Source organism: Oryctolagus cuniculus, chromosome 8 (assembly GCF_051225735.1).
Source record: "Oryctolagus cuniculus isolate XC-2025 breed Fujian yellow rabbit chromosome 8, ASM5122573v1, whole genome shotgun sequence".
NCBI classification, from domain to species: domain Eukaryota; kingdom Metazoa; phylum Chordata; class Mammalia; order Lagomorpha; family Leporidae; genus Oryctolagus; species Oryctolagus cuniculus.
This window is the reverse complement of record NC_142874.1, coordinates 44,635,484-44,655,564: the sequence shown is the minus strand read 5'-3', so window position 1 is coordinate 44,655,564 and position 20,081 is coordinate 44,635,484. Positions and strand designations below refer to the sequence as shown.

General features: G+C 38.3%; 1 protein-coding gene across 1 annotated transcript in view; it reads right to left on the bottom strand.

Moving 5' to 3' along the window:
* The window catches only part of IQCM (IQ motif containing M), a 459,382-nt gene that overhangs the window by 172,551 nt on the left and 266,750 nt on the right, over window positions 1-20,081 (bottom strand). The gene's annotated exons all lie outside the window — the stretch shown is intronic.

Here is a 20,081-nt window from a genome sequence, read left to right as displayed (position 1 = left end):
ATGAAGTTTTACTTTAAGGTGATAGTTCTCTACTCAGTAAGAAAAAAAGATCACATCCGGAGATTGCAAAGACCTGTGGTAAGAATGAGGTTCAAATCTATGAAATTGTGAAGAAGGAAAGGTAAATTCATACTAGTCTTGTTCTTGTACCCCAAGCTGCAAAAGTTACAGCTATAGTGAGTGTTAAGTTCTAAGATGGAGTAAGTCATTAAATTTGTGGGTGGAAAACATGAACAGAAAACATGTTCTTACTGATGGCAATGTGTTACATCAGAAACCATCAGGCCTATAGAAAATTTAAGCAACAAACCCTGAAATGAGTGACACAAAGCCATTTACAGCAAGTAAGGGATAATTGCATAGATTCAGGAATAGAGTTGGCCTGAAAAATATACAAATTACTTAGAGAGCTATATATACTGATGAAGAAGTTGATGCCAAAATTCCAGTACAGTTGAAGAAGTTGATTTAGGAGAAAGGATACCACCCACAGCAAGCATTCGACTGCCATGAAACCTGGCTCCTCTAGAAGATGATGCTGAATAGGACCTACATTAATAAAAGTGCAAAGGAGACATTAAGGCACAAACACAAAAGGGCAGATTAACTCTGGTGCTATGTGGCAATGCTGCCGGACATATAATCAATCCAGGCACTGTGTACAGAGGGAAGAGCCCACATTCTCTTTAAAAAAAATTATCAACCTGTACTCTGGCAACATAATAAAAAAAAAATCATAGATGACAGCCATCTTGTTTATTTTTTTTTATCTTTTATTTAATGAATATAAATTTCCAAAGTACGACTCATGGGTTACAATGGCTTCCCCCCCAATACCGTCCCTCCCACCAACAACCCTCCCCTTTCCCACTCCCTCTCCCCTTCCATTCACATCAAGATTCATTTTCGATTATCTTAATATACAGAAGATCAGCTTAGTATACCTTAAGTAAGTATTTCAACAGTTTGCTCCCACACAGAAACATAAAGTGAAAAATAATAGATGATTTTTTTTTAATGATGATGAAATCAGATCAGACCTATTGTCATGTTTAATCCCAGTGAGAGTCAAGTTGGGAATTGATAATTTCTTTCTTTCTTTTTTTTTTTTTTTTTTTTACAGATCAGTTTAGTGTACATTAAGTAAAGATTTCAGTCGTTTGCACCCCCATAGAAACACAAAGTGAAATATACTGTTTGAGTACTCATTATAGCATTAAGCCTCAGTGTACAGCACGTTAAGGACCGAGATCCTACATGAGGAGTAAGTGCACAGTGACTCCTGTTGTTGACTTTACCTATTGACACTCCTGTTTATGGCATCAGTAATCTCCCTATGCACCAGTTATGAGTTTCCAAGGCTATGGAAGCCCCTTGAGTTCTCCGACTCTTATCTTGTTTAGACACGGTCATAGTCAAAGTGGAGGTTCTCTCCTCCCTTCAGAGAAAGGCACCTCCCTCTTTGAAGACCTGTTCTTTCCACTGGGATCTCACTCACAGAGATCTTTTTGCCAGAGTGTCTTGGCTTTCCATGCCTGAAATACTCTCATGGGCTTTTCAGCCAGATCCGAGTGCCTTTAGGGCTGATTCTGAGGCCAGAGTGCTATTTAGGACATCCGCCATTCTATGAGTCTGCTGAGTATCTCACTTCCCATGTTGGATCACTCTCCCCTTTATTTATTCTATCGGTTGGTGTTAGCAGATACTAGACTTGTTTATGTGCTCCCTTTGACTCTTAGTCCTTTCATTATGATCAATTGTGAACTGAAATTGATCACTTGGAGTAGTGAGATGGCATTGGCACATGCCACCTTGATGGGATTGAATTGGAATCCCCTGGTATGTTTCTAACTCTACCAATTGGGGCAAGTCAGCCCGAGCATGTCCCAAATTATACATCTCTTCCCTCTCTTATTCCCACTCTTATGTTTAACAGGGATCACATTTCAGTTAATTTTCAACACTTAAGAATAACTGTGTGATAATTACAGAATTAAACCAGTCATATTAAGTAGAACAGACAAAAAAAAATACTATGAGGGATAATGTATTAAGTTGTCCATTAGCAGTCAGAGCTATGCTGATCAAGTCACCATTTCTCATAGTGTCCATTTCACTTCAGGAGGTTTCCTTTTTGGTGTTGAGTCAGTTGTCACCGATCAGGGAGAACATATGGTATTTGTCCCTTTGGGACTGGCTTACTTCACTCAGCATGATGTGTTCCAGATTCCTCCATTTTGTTGCAAATGACTGGATTTCGTTGTTTCTTACTGCGGTATAGTACTCTAAAGAATACATATCCCATAATTTCTTTATCCAGTCTACCGTTGATGGGCATTTAGGTTGGTTCCAGGTCTTGGCTATTGTGAATTGTGCTGCAATAAACATTAGGGTGCAGACCGCTTTTTTGTTTATCAATTTAAGCTCCTTTGGGTAAATTCCAAGGAGTGGGATGGCTGGGTCGAATGGTAGGGTTATATTCAGGTTTCTGAGGAATCTCCAGACTGATTTCCATAGTGGCTTGACCAGTTTGCATTCCCACCAACAGTGGGTTAGTGTCCCTTTTTCCCCACATCCTCGCCAGCATCTGTTGTTGGTAGATTTCTGTATGTGAGCCATTCTAACCGGGGTGAGGTGAAACCTCATTGTGGTTTTGATTTGCATTTCCCTGATTGCTAGTGACCTTGAACATTTTTTCATGTGCCTGTTGGCCATTTGGATTTCCTCTTTTGAAAAATGTCTATTGAAGTCCTTGGCCCATCTCTTAAGTGGGTTGTTGGTTTTGTTTTTGTGGAGTTTCTTGATCTCTTTGTAGATTCTGGTTATTAACCCTTTATCTGTTGCACAGTTTGCAAATATTTTTTCCCATTCTGTCGGTTGTCTCTTCACTCTCCTGACTGTTTCTTTTGCAGTACAGAAACTTCTCAATTTGATGCAATCCCAATAGTTGATTTTGGCTTTGACTGTCTGTGCCTCCCGGGTCTTTTCCAGAAATTCTTTGCCTGTGCCAATATCTTGAAGGGTTTCTCCAATGTTCTCTAATAACTTAATGGTGTCAGGACGAAGATTTAGGTCTTTAATCCACGTTGAGTGGATTTTTGTGTAAGGTGTAAGGTAGGGGTCTTGCTTCATGATTCTGCACGTGGAAATCCAGTTTTCCCAGCACCATTTATTGAATAGACTGTCCTTGCTCCAGGAATTAGTTTTAGATCCTTGATCAAATATAAGTTGGCTGTAGATGTTTGGGTTGATTTCTGGTGTTTCAATTCTGTTCCATTGGTCTATCCATCTGTTTCTGTACCAGTACCATGCTGTTTTGATTACAACTGCCCTGTAGTATGTCCTGAAGTCTGGTATTGTGATGCCTCCGGCTTTGTTTTTGTCGTACAAGATTGCTTTAGCTATTCGAGGTCTCTTGTGCCTCCATATGAATTTCAGCATCATTTTTTGGAACTGTTCTAACAATGGTTTACTCTAGAAATGAAAAAAAATATTGGCAGGCATATTGGAATTTAAAGTACTTTAAACTTTTAAAGACATATTTATTTATTTGAAAGAATTACAGAGAGATAGACACATGTGTACATACACACACACACACACATGCACACACATGTGGTGGGGGGGGAAGAGGGAAAGAGAGAGAGAGCAAGAGAGAAACCGTCCATCTGTTGGTTCATCCTGAGATGGCCATAACTACCAGAGCTGTGCCAGGAGCCAGGAGCCAGGAGCTTCATCTGGGCCTCCCACACGGCTGACAGGGGTCAAAACACTTGGGCTATCTTCTGTGGCTTTTCCCATGCCATTAGCATGGAGCTGGATTGGAAGTGAAACAGACAAGACTCAAACCAGTGCCCATATGGGATGTTGACACCATATGCGGTGGCTTTACCCACTACACCACAACTCTGGCTTCTAAGAATTTTTAATAGGCAATGCACTAGGTCACACTAAATCTACTTCCTATGATAGTGAAAATTTGCAAGATTGTATTTTTAAAAATTTATCTATTTATTTGACAAGCAGAGACAAAAAGGAAATAACCTCTCATCTACTGGTTAACTACTCAAATGCCTAGAATAGCAAGGAAGCCAAAGCTGGGAGCCCAGAATTCAATCCAGGTATCCCACATGGATGGCAAAAACCCAAATACTGCCACAAAGGGTCTGCATTAGCAGGAACCTGGAGTCAGGAGCCAGAACCATAAATCCAACCCAGGTACTCCAATGTGAGACAAGGCATCTTAACCAGTAGACCTAACACCTCTTCCCACAAGGTTGTCTTTTTATCTTTAAATACAAATTCATCGCTTCAGTATCTTGCTTAGGGCATTATTTGGTTTGCCAAGGCCACGTGTACCCTGCTATTTTATTACATGTGTTTAGCAATTGATGCAGACCCCAATTTAGATATAATCAGCATGGAAATCATTCACTATGGCTGAAAAACTTCGTCAAAACTGCAACACATTAATCAAAACCAGAAACCATGAATGCCTTCTGGAAAAACTTATGGAGTACACCAGAATGATTTTAAAGTCCTTGCAGGGATCAACAGAGAAGTTAGGAAATCATTCCTGCAGTAAGACAAGTCGGTGGAAAAGGATTTGTTGGCAAGCTTGATGAAGAAGGAAAACATACTGAAAGCAATTAAGAAGTATTAACAAATGAGGAATTGGAAGAATTTGTTGACTCATCTTCAGAGGAAGAAGAAGAAGAAAGAACTGAAGCAGAACCAGCAATGTGGACACTACTAAACTTGCTGAAGTGAGTCACACTGTAGAGACACTGAAGGACAAAGTTATGGGATACAATCCTCAGAGGTAATGCAGAATTAGAGCCACCAGTATAATCACCCAAGGAGTAAACCTCTGTAGCCACACTTGGATGAATTAAAAAGGCAGAGAACAACAACATCCAATTACAATGTTCTTCAAACGTCTTCAGCAAAAACAAACCTTCAACTGTTAAGGATCCCTAATCATCATCATCATCTGTTCCATATAAATAACCACTGCCATCATCAGGATTTGATGACCCAGGGTCACCTGATACACACGGATCCACGTTCTGACACATCAGAAGGTCAGTAACAGTACAGTGCTACATCAAAACACATGCATCATTCATCTCACTTCATCTCATCAAGTAGGCATTGTGCTATCTCATATCAACAAGAAGAAATATGAGGATGTACATAAGACATTTTGAAAGAAAATCCACATTCATATAACTGGTACTAGAATCAATTTCTTAGGGGTATTTATTGCAGGCTCCCCTCCTCACTGCATGAATACCAAAACCTGTGGGTGTTCAAGTCCCTTGTATAAATAAGAAGCTCCTGGCTCCTGGCTCCTGGCTTCAGATTGGCTCACCTCTGGCTGGTTCAGCCATCTGAGAAGTGAACAATTGGGTGGAAGGCCTCTCTACCCCTACCCCTACCCTCTACCCCTACCCCTACCCCTACCCCCTACCTCTACCTCTACATGCAACTCATTCAAATAAATAAATCTTTAAAAAATACTACAATACGGAATCCAATGTAAATGCTATGTAAACAGGTATTATACTATATTAAGGAATAACAACAAAAAGAAAAAGTCTTTATATGTCCAGTATAGACACAATTTTATTTTTAAAATAGTTTTGATCCTCACTTCATTAAATCTACAGATGTACAACCTGTAGGTACAGGAAAAGTTCTACATATGTATATGACAAAGCATAGTGTATATGGAATTTTCTCCTATCTGCAGATTCAACCATTCTTGGGGTCTGGGAACAATTACTCTCTGGATAAGGGGAGAGGAGAACTCCTGAAACTTAGAAGGCAAATAAAATTGAAAAGGTATCAAAAGACTTAGACAGACAAGAGGTACATCATTCCTTTTGTTTTGAGTTCTAGAAACCATAGAAACGTTGACATCAATCTCAAAAGAGAATTCTGAGACAGGTTTTTAAGCAGATGGCTGGTATATATTTAGGGAGAAAGGGTGGAAATCAAAGAAGTCCAACTAAGGTCACAAAGAAAATTCAAATCAAATAAATATTAGCTTCTTTTTTGTTACTATTTCTCTGTTAAAAGAGTAGACAAATATCCAAACATACAAGATCCCGAGTTCATTAAAGTATTTCACAAAATTACAATATTATAGGATATAGAAAATACAGAACAATGAAATTATATAAATCTAGAGTGCTATGCTATCTTATGCTGCTAAGTTCTCTTTTGTAATACTTTTCTCAGTGACTTTTGAAAGAAGACATGGACATCATGATTATTCACTTCCAAAAGATGAAAATCTATTTTGATTTCTTCATCATGAAATACTTAGCTTTCACTTTCATATTTTGGCTTTTGTACACGCTGTTTCTTCTCTCACCAATGTCTTTCCCCTGTCCTGATTTGTCCTGTATAAAGTTCCAATGTTCTCATTACATCTCAGTTTGATTTATATTACATCCTTTCATATGTCCTCTCTAAGGGGTTGGGGAATATTCTCCTACTGAATGACTGAACTAATGCCAACATGTTGCAAACTTCTTGTGTATTTGTTGTTTAGCCATCTAGACTATGACCATCCTTGTCGCTCCCCCATTAGCGGAGGAACAACACCAGACCTTACGCTGTTCCTTTTGCCCGACTCTTTCCTGGGTTAGCTGCCGGTCCCTCACTCGCGGAGGAACGACGCCGTCCCAGGTTAGCTGCCGGCCCCTCCACCTCCGTGAAGGGGCGGCACACCCCCCCCCAGCCGCCGCTTTCCCCGCTTCTGTGGAGGAGCGGCACACCTCCAGCTGGCTCTCTCGGGGGCTGCTCAGATGTTCCTCAGGAGTTCCTTCAGATGTTCCCGGTCCATGTTGTCTCTCTCCTCCTTTATAGTCCTCTTCCACCAATCCCAACTCTGTTCCCCACACACCGAGCACACTGCTCTCCTCCAATCAGGAGCAGGATCAGCTCCTGCAGCTTATCAGTCAAATTGGAGAGAGGCAGCTGCGTAAAAGTTGTTTGGTCTCTCAGCGCCATATTGTGGGAGAACAGATGCATAGAATAAGTCTTAATTCCAGTAACTTAGTCTAGTCTCAGTTGCTCCCCACAATCCTAAAGAAAGCATTTTTTAAAAATTCAATTTGATGGGCTGGCACTGTGGTGCAATGTTAAAGTCCCTGCTTGCAGCACTAGCGTCCCATATGGGCACCCATTCAAGTCCTGGCTGCTCTACTTCCGATCCTGCTCCTCGCTAATGCACCTGGGAAATGGTCCAAGTCCTTGGGCCCCTCCATGCATGTGGGAGACTCAGAAGAAGCTCCAGGCTCCTGCCTACAGATAGGCTCAGCTCCAGCTATTGCAGTCAATTGGAGAGTGAACCAACGGATGGAAGATTCTCTCTTTCTCTCTCTCTCTCTCTCTCTCTCTCTCTCTCTCTCTCACTGTGTGTGTGTGTGTGTGTGTGTGTGTGTCTACCTCCACCTGTAACTCTTCCAAATGAATAAAACAGATCTTTAAAAAATTCAATTTGATATTCTAAATTCTGAAGTGTAACATATTCAGGTTTTGATGAATAAAACCAACTTGCATAATTCTGAAGAGGTTAATAAAGATAGTGAGAAAACCCTATCAAAAACTGTAGAAGAAAAATGAACTATCTGTAGAATAGAAAAGTTCTGCTATTATGAAAGGCCTATTTCTTCAATTGTCTATTAGAATGACTCTCAGAATGTAAAAACATAAAAATAAGGTGAAATTCAATCAACAAGAAAGATGACTGATATGACAATATTTTTCAGTAAATTATACAAAAATATTACAAATGATATTAAGGCAGGAAATGTGGGAGGATCCTTAAATTCCAATGTTGAAAAACTTCAGAATCACCAACAAGGAGGAAACAGCAGACAGAAACTCACTCACATTACCTAACTCTGGAGAATAAGCAAGGGAGGGAAAAGCATTTGCTGCTGTGATTAAGATTCTCCTTGGATTGCCTCTATACCATAGCAGATTGCTTGGCTACAGTCCTAGCTCCTTCACCTCTAAATCCTGCTAATGCACTTGGGAGGCAGTACACAATGGGTCAAATACTTGGGTCACTGCCACAAATGTGGGAGACCCAGATGGATTACTGATCTCTTGGGTTTGGCATGACCCAGACCTGGCTGTTGTGGACATTTAGGGGAGTAAACCAGTGGATAGAGGATCTCTGTATAGGTATGTTTCTGTTTCTGTCTCTTTTTGATAAAATGAAAATTATTAAAATCTTTAAAAAAACACTGGAGTCATGAATAGCTCATAGCCAATAATGGAGCATCCCATTAAGACTCTAATTTCCACTGGGAGAGTGATGGCTATGGGAGACTACATGTGGGCTATAGTCATCGGCAGATGAATGGTACAGCAGCAATACCAGAAAGAGGTCCACAGTCTAAAGCTGAGAGCCAAAAGAAGATATACTATCTAAAAGCCAGTCTCCAACATTTTAGTTTAATTAATAAAGAAAATTCTCTATAAGGGAGTTCTCCTACTTGGAATTCCTACAAATTTACCTCCTACCCAGAACACCTAAGGCTGCTAGACCACTCACACAAATTCATCTACCAGTCACAAATACAGTAAAGGATTTTTATGGCAAAAATTTAGATAATGAAAATTCATTAAACCACTTATAAGTAATTATTAGCTCAGAATATATGTCTCCAAAATAATATACTTCTCCAATAAATAAATTTTCAATAATTATTTATTTATTTTGAAAGAGTTACAGAGAGAGGAGTAGAGCCAGACAGACAGCGGTTTTCCATCCAGTGGTTCACTCTCCAGATGGCTGTAAATCAGAGCTGTGCCTGGCTGAAGACAGGAGCCAGGAGCTTTACCCAGGTCTCCCATGTGGGTTGCAGTGGCCAAAGAACTTGGGCCATCGTCCGCTTCTTTTTCCAAGCCATTAGCAGGGGCTTGATTGGAAGTAGAGCAGGCAGGACACGAACTAGCACCCATATGGGGTGCCAGTATCACAAGCAGTGGCTTTACCTGCTATACCACAATGCTGACTATCAATAAATATTTTTTGAAATTATTTATATATAATACATATTTATGCAGACAAGGAAACTTCAAGAAGTTCATGGAAATGAAATTAAAATATAATGTATTTTGGTGCAATTTTTTTTGAAATGCATAGTGTTTTCATAATATGCATTTTCTGTGAAATTTTAAGACCTTTCATATATATAACTAAAGATGTACTTTCATCATTGAAAACAAAAATAAAAATTGTAAGTGTATCAACCTAATGCTTACAATAAAACTCAAAGAAATAATGGATTTTGAAATCAGAGGCAAAAGTGAAAACTACAAAGTGACAGACTGACTTAAAGAAAAAACACATAGAAGAATGCAATTGAAGTAATGCATTTGCCTGATTGAAAGACAGTGAGCATCAAAAGCAACAAATAATAAAATCAGCATTATAGAACCTTGGATTCATTATGCAGAGGACAAATGAGAGAAAGGCCAAATGAACAGAGAGCTAGAAAATTGGCAGCCAAATAAATTGCATATGCTATTCCTAAAGAAGATATCAGAAAAAATATTAAAAATAAAATGACCAAAAGTATCTTTGCTTTTTTTTAAAGATTTTATTTATTTATTTGAGAAGTAGAGTTACAGACAGAGAAAGGGAGTAACAGAAAGGTCTTCCACTCACCCACTGGTTCACTCCCCAAATGGCTGCAACGGGTGGAGCTGCGCTTATTTGAAGTCAGGGACCATGAGTTTCTTCTGGGTCTAACACATGGGTGAAGGGGCCCAAACATTTGGACCATCTTCTGGTGCCTTCCCAGGCGCATTAGCAGGGAGATGGATAAGAAGAGGAGCAACCGGAACATAAACCGGGTCGATATGGGATGCCAGTGCCACAGGCTGAGGCTTAACCTACTTTCCTGGCCTACAGAAATAGCTGAATCTGCCTATCTAAAAGGCTTATAAAAAATCAAGAAAATTAATGTTTTAAAAAATAAGCACACTTACATGACAATGACATTTTTAAACTTCAAAGAGTCTCCCATTATTCCAAGTTAAAACAGATTAAGGATGAGGAGAATAACGATCAAGGTGGGTTCAGAATTTTTCTACTAATTATAAAATGCTAAAATGAAATTAAATATTGTCTACGAAGGTTTTGGAGAAAATAACTCTTATCCATGATTTTGATGTGCAGCCAACTTATAGGTCATATGTAAATACAAAAGAATAACATTCTCTGACTGCTAAGGCTTAGAATGTAGAATATTAGGGTTTTTTTTTTCTATAAATATTATTTGAAAATAGAAACTGGCCAGTCAAGAGGTAATCTACAAGGAAAAAAGTGGAAAACCTAAATGACCAATATAATAACAAATAATAAAAAAAAAAAAAAAGAATCTGTATCAGGACAGATATGTTGAAGACTTGCAAAGTAACATGTAGCCTGCTGCGAGTTGAGGCACATGCTCATATCAAAATAGCAACATATAAAAGTCACCTAAATTAAAAAATAAACATCCAGTTGAGAAAAAAAATGCATGTTGAATTTTGACAGAAAAAGAGCTATTATTTGCAGTATAAAAATAACACTTCCAATTGTTAAGAAAGAGAGAAACATGCTAATTAAACAACTTAGCAAATGACCCAAGTGGACCATTAACAAAAGAATCTCAGGTAGAATTCAAGTTTGGGAAAAGATTCATTCTTAGTAGCAATCAGATAATACAATTTAAAACAATATTGTTGGGGCCAGGGCTATGGTGTAGTGAGTAAAGCCGCTGCCTGCAATGCCGGCATCCCATTTGGACGCTGGTTCTAGTCCTGGCTGCTCCACTTCCGATCCAGCTCTCCACTGTGGCCTGGGAAAGCAGTAGAAGATGGCCCAAGTGCCTGGGCCCCTGCACCCACATTGGAGACCCAGAAGAAGCTCCTGGCTTCAGATCAGCACAGCTCAGGCCATTGCGGCCATCTGGGGAGTGAACCAGTGGATGGAAGACCTCTCTCTCTCTTTCTCTTTCTCTCTTTCTCTCTGCCTTTCAAATAAATGAATACATCTTTAAAAAATAACAGAATAAAACAATATTGTGAGTTATTTTTTACCTCTAAGATTAGAAATAACGAAAAAGCTTGAGATACCCCAAGGTGGCTAAGGTGAGAACAAATGAACACCCACACACAATTGGAATCAATGTATTATTTGATACTCTTCTAAAGAGACATAGAATAATGTAAATCGGAAACTTTAAAATTATTTTTAGTGACTCAGCAATTACACATTAAGATTTTTGAACATCCATGCACAACAGAATGCCAGAATAGTATGGGAAAATCATCCATATTCACTCAACATTTATCAATTATAAGCCAAGTACCATTCTAAAGAATACTGTGGATGGAATATATCTGTGTCTCCCCAGAATTCATATTTCCAATCTCAACCTACAGAGTGATAGCATTAAGGGAAGGGTACTCCTTGGTAAGTGACTAGTGCTCTGCTACAAGAGCCAAGAAAGAGCTCTTTTATTGCTTCAGCCACATGAGGATACAGCAAGAAGACTGCAGGCTATCTACCAGGAGGCAGACCCTTACTAGAAACTGAACCTGCCAGAACCTTGAACTTGGACTTCACAGCTTTCAGAATTATGATAAATTAATTTATTTATAATCCACTCAGCCTATGTTGTTCTGTTACAGCACTCCCAAAGGACTAAACAGGAATCTATCTGATCAACATGACAGCTCAGATACCAAACCTCATTTACATTGTAATGTGGAAAAGGAGACACCATATAATTGAGATTTCTGAATACATTACCTGAAAGGCACATAGGAATGAAAATAGAAATTCTTGAAGTCATAGAACACGACTTAGATATAATGTAAAAATAGTCTTTGTCTTATCTATTTAGTAGTATTTCTTAAAGGAAAGTTCCATGCTTACAGTGTATTGACAAATACTCTTAGAGAATTCCAATCTATGTTACCAAATTAAAGACTGAAAATTTCTGAAAGACATTGGTTTCCTTTTCTTTAAGGTTCTCTAAACTTGTCTTATTTTGTAAAATTCAGCTCTGTAGTTCTTTCTCATCATATAAAAATGTATTTGAAATACTTTCATAAAGAATAGTATAAAGGAGCAATTACAAATTGTCTCAATTCCCCCATCCTGAGACAACCACTGTAAAAAGTTCACCACCTACCCTCCTTTCTACCACCTGTTCATGTCTACAGACACACAATCAAAGTATACATTTAGAGATCATGCTAGAATACTGTAATTATGGTGAGTACATTTCATTTTTATGATTTATTTATTTATTTTAAAGTCAGAGATACAGAGAGAGTGGGAGAGACAGATCTTCCATCCACTGATTTTACGCTTGAGATGCCCTCAATGGCCAGAGCTAGGCCAGGCTGAAGCCAGGAGTGAGAGTTTCTTTCAAGTCTCCCATGTGGGTAGCAGGGCCCAAGCATTTGGGACATCTTTCATTTCTTTACTCAAACCATTAGCAAGGAGCTGGATCAGAAGTGGAGCATCCAGGACATGAGCCAGAGCCCATATGGGGTGCTGGCATCACAGGGGGCAGCTTTACCCACTACAACACAATGCTAACTTTCTTTTCTCTTATACCCATCCATACCCTATCCAGAAAGTCAACACATAAATCTGACTGCTACTTTTACCATATTCATATAATCATGTACACAATTTTGCATAGCAGTATGTTAAATGTGATTATCCTTGTAGTCTGAAAGTGGGCTAAGGCCTTAAGTAGAAGATGACGAGTGAAAATTCCAAAAACGTTCTAAAGATTTTAAAGAGAGGTCCTAGACACATATTCATACAACTTTCTAAGAGGGGAACATAACTGTGCCTGTGAACCTTACTCAGCTCCTACATCTGTCCTATACTACATAAAGACTGTTGACCCAACAACATTGTATCAGCATTTTCTCTTCCTAATATGGAAGAGGGGGCTACTCTCTCACATACCTGGCCAAGTTCAGAGGTGGGAAGTGGGAAGTGGAGCAGGCAATCCAAGTTTGGGGAAGGATGCTTGCCTAAGGAGATCTCTCCATGTTATTTTCTGGTTGGATGCTATTGACTTCAGGAACTCATCAGCACAACACATACTTCATCCTCTCCTATCACAAAACAATTCTTGACTTCTATGCTACACCCCTCTAAGATTTTGGAGGGGGACCGGTGCCGTGGCTCACTTGGTTAATCGTCTGCCTGTGTGCTGGCAGCCCACATGGGCACCGGGTTCTAGTCTCAGTTGCTCCTCTTCCAGGCCAGCTCTCTGTTATGGCCTGGGAAGGCAGTGGAGGATGGCCCAAGTGCTTGGGCCCTGCACCTGCATGGGAGACCAGGAGGAAGCACTTGGCTCCTGGCTTCGGATCGGCGTAGCTCCGGCCATGGTGGCCATTTGGGGGGTGAACCAACGGAAGGAAGACCTTTCTCTCCATCTCTCTCTCTTACTTTCTAACTCTATCTGTCAAATAGGAAAAAAGATTTTGGAGGAACATACAATTTTTAAAAGCTCCTGGAATTTCTCTGAGAACAGAGTAAGGAAAGAAGATTGCCTTTCCAGGAGGCAAGGGTATAAGTTTTTCATAAGAAATGAATTAAGAGAAAATTATTAAAAGTGTATCACTCAATTTAGGGTGTTGAATATTGAGTATATGAGCATAATTGAAAAATCCACAAATACAGTGCCAAAAGAAAGTGGCAGAAAGTTACATATCTGTCATGACAGACAGCACACAGGGGCCAAGAAAGAACCTCAAAGTTTGATGTTAGATTAGACTGTATTTCTTTTTATCTGAAAAAAAAGACTGAAGCCAAGAGTTCTGAGATGAAGATATAATGCATATGCAGAACAGAGATCTGACAAAGCTTGATCATCAGTGAAGAAAAGTAACAATTATTTCCTTATTGCATCTCCTTGAGACTATCACATTTAACAAACATCTGTGTAGAAATATAGTTATCATTACTAAATCTTCTAGATGTAATCGTATTATATTTGTTTATTTACATCTTCCTTCACTTATTTAGTAATATAATCTTGAAAGCTTCCCAAATCTTAGTTGTAATATATTCATGTTGACTTATTTTGATTTCTTGGTATAGACATACTTAAGTTTTTCTTCATTTTTAAAGACTTTTAGTCTAACACTTTGGCTTCATTTCAATAATTTTTTGCTAAAAATACCTACTGTAATAGCCATCCATATTTTTATGCAAACTTTTAAAAATTAGATTATTTCCCAAGAGTCTGCTTTCTAGGAAAACTTGTGCATATTATATCTTAATATATTGCCAAAATGACTTCCACAAAGAATGCAACAAAATTTTCATTAGCAATGTATGAGAATGCCATATTCTTAGAATTCCCACTAGTACTAGATATTACTATTATTTTAATTTTAAACAAGTAAAAATAGATATCCTGTTATCTTCATTTGCATTTCATTGACTACTGGTAATTTTGAGCATGTGTATTGGTTATTTGAATTTGCTCTTTTGGGAAATTCCTTATAATGCCATTTATCTATTTTTCTACTCAGTTAATTGTTCTTTTCTTATTGATAAACAGGACTCCTTGAAAACTACAGAATTTAAATATTTATGTCCCAAATGTTATAAGCATTGTTAGCCAATCTATCCTTAGAGTGGGAATAAGAGAGGGAGGAGATGTACAATTTGGGACATGCTCAATTGGACTTGCCCCAAATGGTGGAGTTAGAAACGTGCCAGGGGATTCCAATACAATCCCATCAAGGTGGCATGTACCAATGCCATCTCACCAGTCCAAGTGATCAATTTCAGTTCACAATTGATCACACTGATAGGTCAAAGGGATCACACAAACAAGACTAGTGTCTACTAACTTATAGAATCAAAAAGGGAGAGAACAATCCATCATGGGAAGCGGGATACACAGCAGACTCATAGAATGGCAGATGTCCTAAATAGCACTCTGGCCTCAGAACCAGCCCTTAAGGCATTCAGATATGGCTGAAGAGCCCATGAGAGTATTTTAGTCATGGAAAGCCAAGACACTCTGAAAAAAAAAAAAAAAAAAGACCTAAATGAAAGATCTCTGTGAGTGAGATCCCAGTGGAAAGAACGGGGCCATCAAAGGAGGAGGTACCTTTCTCTGAAGGGAGGAGAGAACTTCCACTTTGACTATGACCCTATCGTAATAAGATTGAAGTCGGCAAACTCAAAAGGCTTCCATAGCCTTGGCAACTCATGATTAGAGCCTAGGGAGATTACTGATGCCATAAACAAGAGTGTCAATTTGTTAAGTCAACAATAGGAGTCACTGTGCACTTACTCCTCATGTAGGATCTCTGTCCTTAATGTGCTGTACATTGTGATTTAATGCTATAACTAGTACTCAAACAGTATTTTTCACTTTGTGTTTCTGTGTGGGTGCAAACTGTTGAAATCTTTACTTAATATATGCTAAATTGATCTTCTGTATATAAAGATAATTGAAAATGAATCTTGATGTGAATGGAATGGGAGAGGGAGTGGGAGATGTGAGGGGTGTTGAGTGGGAGGGAAATTATGGGGGGGAGCCATTGTAACCCATAAACTGTACTTTGGAAATTTATATTTACTAAATAAAATAAAATAAAATAAAATAAAATAAACTCTTTTTGCACAAGTGATTGGTGCAACTGTTGAGACATAATATGGAATGCTCACATCCTATACTGGCATGTTTGGTTCAAATCTCAGGCCTGCTTTGAATTCTAAATCTCCACTAATGTACAGCCTAGAAATCAGGGGTTATGGCTCACGTATTTGGTTCTACCTTCCATGTGGGAAACCTGGACTGATTTTTTGATATCTGGCATGAATCTGGCCTAGCCTCAGCTGTTGCAGGTATTTGAGGGGGTAAACCAGTGGATGGAAGATATGTCTGTCTGTCTGTCTCTCTTCAAGTAAAATTAAAATAAAATCAATTTCTCATTTTGGAATAATTTTAGATTTATAGAAAATATATAAGAAGAAAGTAGATTGAAACTGAATACCTTTAACCTGCTTTCAGGTTTTCCTGATGCTATTAATATGGCACATTTGTCAAATACAAGAAATCAATATTCCCAATATTAAAACCAAGATTACCAACATCGGTATACTACCAATAACTAAATTTCAGAATTCATTCAAATTTTTCCAAGCATACCATTGATTTTTCTTTCTGTTCTAGGATTAATACAGGATTCTACAGGTCATTTATTTGATATATCTTCCTGTTTCTCTTAGTTTGTAATAGTTCCTCAATGTTTTGTTGATTTTCATGACCTTCAAAGCTATGAGGAATACTTGTCAAGTATTTTATAGAATATCCCTCAATTTGTATTTGTCTGTTTTGCTCATGCTCAACTGAGATTATATATTTTTAGATAGTGACAAAAGGTGCCCTTTTCATAACATTTTTTCAGGTAATATCTGCCTCCATCAACTGAGTATAAGAGTATTATTACTCAACAGAAAAATTTGGCAACATTTAAATTTTTCCAGGCTTTGCCACAGTAAAGTTACTATTTTTCCCTCTGAATAATCTATTATTTGAAATGAAATTACAAAAACCATACATTTTTAAAATAAACTAATATAAAATTTCACTGAAACTATTGGGTTTCCTACTTAAAATATTGTTTTATAACTTCTGGAAGAAAGCCCAGCCTCCTTAATAGGACTCCTAAGTCCTAATAGGAAGGACCCTTGCTAGCTTCCTCAGCTTCATTCAGACATGTGTATCATATTCCTTGGTGTCCTCTAACCTCTGGCTTCACGTAGTTAAATCCCATTCTTTCTTCAGATATTAACTTATACATACATACACCTTTTTATTTTTCCAAAAATACATTGCATGAAATCTCCAGTTTGGATCTGCTTACATTCCATTCTGTTCCCAAGACAAGGTGTGCTCCTACTGTAGACCTTACACTATCGTGTGTTGGAATCCTTTCTATGCTGCACTAGATCATACATTACAATGGAGCATGATATCACCTGTTCTCTTCCCTTCATGTCTTCAGAGGCGAGCTATCATGTTTGCCTGTTACCTAGTGTGTACTCAGGCCAGCTCAGTAATGGAAGTCAACAGGATGCCTTCCCTAAGGAGGTTCACACCTCCCTTAGGATGTACCCCATGTGAAGAGATAGATAGGTCTGGGCCTCATAACTGACAAATCCTTAAAGCTCACCTGATTATTATCAAGTCCCTTCTGTCAGTTTCTATTTGCCTCTCAATCAGAAAACTTATTCATGTTTAGACAGCAGCTTTCTTAGGTCCTCTAATAATGACTGTCCTTTGTTCTGGACCCTGTCTAGCCCCCTTGGGGCCTCATTCCTTTGTAATCATAGCCTCTTCTCTAACATCAGTGGCTCTACTCCCGACCTGCATGTATTGGTGGTCCTCTCCTCCACTTAATGTTGTATGATTGTTCAGAATTTCTCTACAGACAAAGCCCTCTACCCACAAAAGATGAGTGGCTTTTCTCCCAGTCTTAGTTGGGATCAGCTTTAAATCATGTCCATCAAACAGTCTTCAAAAGGGTCCAGAGACCTCCAGCATTTCCCTTCTATGAAATCCTCTCATTTTTTGGTTAATGACACTCTTGGGATCATTGGTTGCTATTCTCACACGACCTTTTATACTACTGTGTCTAAGTGTTTACAGGAGGTGATAATAGAACCAACCAAGGCCTTCAGCAGCCAGACAGTCCACCAAATGCTGCTACAAGGATATACTCGGCTGCCCACGCAGGAGAAAGCAGCTTGAGACATCGCCCCATGTCAGCAGAGAATATCTCATTGTCCCATGTCAGCAGGAAGTAGTTCTAAAGACCAATCATTGTCCCTCTACCTCTCCTGGACTTTCAGAACTAATGTAATCCCATACAACTCTTGCTTTATAAAAAACAAAAGAGAGGAATGTTAGTAAAATGGTGCAGTCTTATCTATGGTACGATCTACACCCCAGACACCATCCCAGGCTATAGCCCTCACCACCATTGCTGAAAGCTAGGTGGCCACATGGCCCAACCACAGGTGTCAGCTCCACCCCAATCCTAAGTGGATTCGCTGCTCCTACTTCCCTGCCCTCTCCCCAGCAAAGTTTTAAAAGTACCTGTTCCTGAACACGTGGCTCTCTTTCTCTACATCTCCTGAATTCTCTCCCTCTCTCTTTCTCTCTCTCAATCTCTCTCTGTCTCTGTTTCTCTCTCTTACACTCTCCTTCTCCCTCTTTTCCTTCTTTTCCTCTTCCCTCCAGTCTGTTGGGTTTCTCCTGATAAACACTTTCCCTTTAAAAAAATGCTGTTTAAAAACATCATGGTTTTGACTATAGTAGCTCCTGAAAAACATTTATTGCCTTTATTTTTCATCATTTATTCATTTATTCAATCAATATTTATTACATATTTTCCTTATGCCGGATAAATATTAGATCCTCCCACTTATCCACTAGGAATCCAGTGGATAAGATAGACACAGCACCTACTCCATACACGCATGTGGTTCATGAAGTCATAAAACTTTTAAAGGCTAATGCCATTCTAAAAGTCATGGACCACATATTATGTCTATCAACACTGACTGATCAACCCTGCAGTTTCCAGTGCATTATAAATTCTACCTAATGCAGAATATAAATCAAGATCTCGTCTTTCAGTGATCAAGTTCCCTTAACATAATTAAGCAGTATATGAAGGTTAGGGATGCAATGTGGGATTGGGATAACATGAATAGTGAATGAAGGAAAATGATGCTTCAGGAGTTGTGGAACTTTTCTCTGCAAAGGGCCATTTGGATATTTATAACATCATTCCTGTACCATACAAACTTATCAACTTAAAAATTACCCTCATATAGATTTAATGAATTTCAAGTTCCATCTGCAATTGCCTTAGCAGGTCTAGGTCAAACAATTTCAAGGGGCTGGTATGGTCTGTAGGCTACGTGTTCCCCACCCATGGTTACAACATGGAGATTTTATCAATATGGCGAAAGCAGGCCAAAACCTAGTCCAGCACATTTTATTTTAAATGCTAAGTCAAGAAATTTGGCTACAGAAATAGCAATGTTTTTTTTATTACAGATATTTATTTAAGTGAGCTTGAGAAAATTGACAAATATAAATTTTAATGAAGATATTTTGATCTTTCATATTAATTTTTTAAGTTGTTTATTTTCATTTAGATCTGTGTTGTCAGTTGAACTATTCTAAATTGGTGGTAAAATTTATAATTACGAAATCCAGGGATACTTGTGACTCATGACCCAACTATCTCATATGACTGCTGACTAGGTGAACCTCAGACCTCCTAAAATATTAATAATGTAATTTCCACTGAGTTCCTTGCAATTTCTCATACATAAATGTTTCCCAAAAATAGAAGTCACTACAGTCATCTAATATTTTAAAAAAACTTTTATCTCATAAAGCTGAACTGAATTTTTTTTTAATAAAGATACCTTCAAATTCCTATAGTATGATTACCAGGATTATGATGTGAATATAAAGAAGAGGAATTTAACCCAAGTTTGAAATATCTTGTTTGGGTTTCTATTTGCTAGCCTATAAACACCTCCCATTTTTCTGTTACATAAATTACACTGCCATACTCTATATGCCACAACAGACCACGGAAATATCACAGACTAAAACCAGGTGCTTCCCTGACTCACTAGAGCTCACCAGTGAATTGCAAAGTCTAAATTTATTAGAGAAAGTAAAAATAATCTCTTCATTCTAAAAGCAATCTTTGAAAGATTTAGCATTTCCCATGGTCCATCTTGCTTCTAAAGAATATGGAATAATTTAAAACTTGGACAACATACTCAGTGAGGAGAAGGAATAGGATATATTTTAGAATAGTGAGGCAATTCCTAAAGGTGAATAAAACTTCTCCAGTTAGTGTACTCATCCATCACCCTTATGTTCTTCTTGTCAATACAACTTTAAGAACTATTGTTCATTCCCTGTAAAAAAAATACAAATGCACAAATATCCCCTCCTAAAGGGTGAGAAATA